The sequence below is a fragment of the Callionymus lyra genome, chromosome 3 (assembly GCF_982586985.1).
Source record: "Callionymus lyra chromosome 3, fCalLyr1.hap1.1, whole genome shotgun sequence".
NCBI lineage: Eukaryota > Metazoa > Chordata > Actinopteri > Syngnathiformes > Callionymidae > Callionymus > Callionymus lyra.
Window position 1 is genome coordinate 38,556,081 of NC_141820.1, and position 4,199 is coordinate 38,560,279.

Below are 4,199 nucleotides of genomic sequence, written 5' to 3' on the forward strand. Positions count from 1 at the left end.
TGTGACGTGTGTTTAAAAAAAAAGCGGGGCGTGATTACAGCCGGCCATTACGTCATAAGGAGCTCCACTCTCGTAACCTCTCGTTTGCTGAGATTCAGACAAAATATAATTTTATAGTAATTGCTTCAAAACATCATCATGATGAGGGACTTACTGCATCTTAGAGAGGAACAACATTTGAAACATGTGAGGGAGTCAGGAGAGTTGGGTTTTCACATTAGCTCCCATTAACTCTCAAAGGGTTCGTATATATATATATATATATATATATATACTGTATATATTATAACATTGGGTAAGTCGCAAAAGTAAAAGCAATGTGAATAGACATTAGATATAGATAGATAGATAGATATTATCTTTATATTTTTTATAATAAAAAAATACATCATATACTGTAGGTAAAAGTGTCGAACTCAGTTTGAGTCACAATAGTCATGTGCTTTGCTTTTTAGAGCATAAACTAATGTTTCCTAAACAAACATATTTACCTAAAGCATCACCAACTTCCAAATATCAGCATAAAAAGTGATCCGTGAACACAGGTAGAGCCTCAGGAAATCACATCAATAGCCGTCTGAACCAGCTTTCCGGGTGGACAATGCTGTTTGCTATTGCGATAGACTTTTTATTTCCTTTCTTTTTCAATTTCTCATGGACCGGCCCACCAGGGAAATCCCCTGTACGCCAGTCTGCCCCTGGCAGAGATAGATTATTTTCTCTGATCACTTGGAATGTATATTATTGTAAGTTATGATGACTAGTTATGATGCCCTGGAGACGGCTCATCCCGACGCTGTCTTCATCACTGCTGGAGACTTTAACCAGTGCAACTTACGGACTGTATTCCCCAAATACCACCAGCATGTGAATATTCCCACCCGTGAAAAGAACACTCTGGACCATGTTTACAGCAACATTCGTGGTGGATACAGGGCTGCACCCCACCCCCACTTTGGACACTCTGACCACATATCATTGTTTATGTACCCTGCCTACAGACAAAGACTAAAACAATCAAACCCAGCCATAAAAGACATCAAACTCTGGAACCCAGAAACCGAAAATATCCTGCAAGACTGTTTTGCTACGACAGACTGGGATGTTTTTAAAGCTGCAGCCACTCTGGAAGACTCCTCTGTCAGCGTACAGGACTACGCTGAGTATGTGACCGGGTACATCAGCACGTGTGTTGACAACATCGTCCCCACCATACATGTCAGGACATTCCCCAACCAGAAGCCCTGGGTGAACACTCAGGTACGAAGCATGCTACGTGCTCGCTCCACTGCTTTTAAATCTGGCAACGAAGCTGAGTACAAAACTGCCAAGTACCAACTGAGACATGCCATCACAACAGCAAAGAGACAGTATCGAGAGAAGTTGGACAGCTTCTACTCCACTGCTGACTCTGGGCGGATGTGGAGGGGCTTGCAGCACATCACAGACTACAAGACCAGCACCAGCATCATCAGTTCTACGGACAACCTGCCAGACGACCTCAACGCTTTCTACACACGCTTTGAGGCCACAATCAACAACACCGGAACAAACACACACACCTGGACTGCCGTACCCCCCTCACCACCACCAAAAGTCTCTTCAGGACAGGTACACAAAGTACTGAAGAAAATCAACCCCCACAAGGCAGCAGGACCAGACAACATCCCTGGCCGTGCACTCAAAGCATGTGCCAACGAGCTGGCTGACGTCTTCACCTCCATATTCAACCTCTCCCTAAGCCAGAGCACCGTTCCCACCTGCTTCAAAACTACAACAATCGTCCCCCTCCCTAAGAAGAGCCCACCCACCTGCCTGAATGACTACAGACCAGTAGCGCTCACTCCAATCATCATGAAGTGTTTCGAGAGAGTGGTGCTGGCTCACATTCAGAGCAGCATCCCAGACTCACTGGACCCCCTGCAGTATGCTTATCGACCCAACAGGTCCACCACCGACGCCATTTCAGCTGTCCTCCACCATTCCCTTTCCCACCTGGAAAACAAAGAGTCCTATATCAGGATACTCTTTGTGGACTACAGCTCCGCCTTCAACACAGTGATCCCTTACAAACTGACCCACAAGATGTCCACACTTGGCATCCACCCTACCCTCTGCGACTGGCTCCTTGACTTCCTGACTGGCAGACCCCAGACTGTCAGGATTGGCAAGAGAACATCAACCAGCATCATTACAAACGTTGGCACTCCACAAGGATGTGTCCTCAGCCCCATCCTCTACACCCTGTTCACACATGACTGTGTCGCCTCCCACAAAGACAACACCGTCCTAAAGTTTGCTGACGACACCGCAGTGATAGGATGCATCACCGCGGCGAACGAAGCGGCCTACAGGACAGAGGTGGACAGTCTGGTTTCCTGGTGTGAGGACAACAACCTCACCCTCAACACAGACAAGACAAAGGAGATGATAGTGGACATGAGGAAGGAGAGGAGACCTCACCAACCACTGTTTATCCGGGATCTTGAAGTGGAGCGGGTGAGCAGCTTTAAGTACCTCGGGGTCCACATCACTGAGGACTTAACGTGGGCCACCAACACAACACAGCTGGTCAAGAAGGCACAGCAACGGCTGTACTTTCTGAGGAGGCTGAGGAAGTTTGGCATGTCGACAAAGATCCTCAGAAACTTCTACAGCTGTGTCGTGGAGAGCAGTCTGACCAACTGCATCACTGCGTGGTACGGCAGCTCTACGGCCATGGACCGCAAACGTCTGCAGAGAGTGGTTAAGACAGCGGAGAGGATCACCAGGTCTCCACTGCCCTCTCTGCACAGCATCTACCACCACAGAGTCCACAGGATAGCTGCCACCATCATCAAGGACAGTTCCCACCCACAACATGGACTGTTTACACTCCTGCCCTCGGGACGCAGGTACAGGAGTGCAAAATGCAGGACCACACGCCTGAGAAACTCTTTCTACCCCACTGCAATAAGAATCATGAACAGCTGAACACTGCACTGTTGTCACTTTAAATCCATCTCATGTACAGTTCCCCTCCCTTTCTTATATTATTATTATTTTTTTTATTTTTTTTATTTTTATTTTTTTATTGTTATTTCATCTTGACTTTTTTGCTATGTATATTTATATTTATTTTTATTTTTTTGTTACGCCGATATTTGTGGAGGGACGGCAAAGAAAGAATTTCATTGCATAGGGAAACGTGTTTCTCGATGTATATGACAATAAACACTTTGAATCTTGAATCTATTCAGCTCAATGTTGCAAAAATAAAACTTTAGTTTAAATAACTTTAGTGTAAAACATACAATCACCTCCATATTATTATTATTATTAAAATGTTTTGTATACATCATACACCTACAACAGTGAAGATTTAAACTACAATTTAACATTTTCTACAGTAATTTCATGAGAAGTAAGAGAGACAAATGCGGCCAGTGCCTCAAACTGTGGCTTTTATGTGAGCTTGCAAACACCAGGGTGTTGAGATTAAAGTAAATATTACAAACTCTCTGATGAATATGAGTTTGTGTGTTTTCAATATGGAAAAGAAGAATTAAAACAAGCAAATGTGTTAAAACTGTCAAAGTGCAGCACGACTCAATATCAGTTTGTATGTGCAACAGGGGAAATCGACTCAGAAGGAGAGAATACACAGAGCAGAGCAGAAGAACGTCCTGGGAGCCAGAATGACATCACTGTTATTTACTCAATCCAATTCTCATCTAATTCTTGTAATTGTTGCCTCATAATGTGACACATTCATACCCGACAATGCATTCAGCCGCAGCCTTTTTAGGACTGCGCGCCGAGTTTGAGAGTTCATCCGTTACAATGGAGAACAATGCAGCCACTATCCGTTTGCCTCTTTATGATGCCGAGTATGGCTCTGAGGTTGTCAGAGAATTCTGTTAAACAATGTGGGGCTTTGAGAGACATCAAGGCTTACTCAATAAGATCCTGTTTTGTTGATCACTTCTAAAAGCGAGACGGAGAAGAAGTGCAAACAAAAAGGATTGTCTTGACTATTTGTCCGTCAGCCATGTCAGCAAGATCTTGTGTAAAACGATGGCTCGGAGGATAACAGCGCTGGAGATTAGGCACCGCCGTGGAGGACAAAGCGGCTAAAAGAAAGAAAAGAGTGAGGGAAGAAAAGTGAAAAGTGAAGAATAGGAATGTGACTAGACTAAAAGAGAGCTCTGTGATAACTG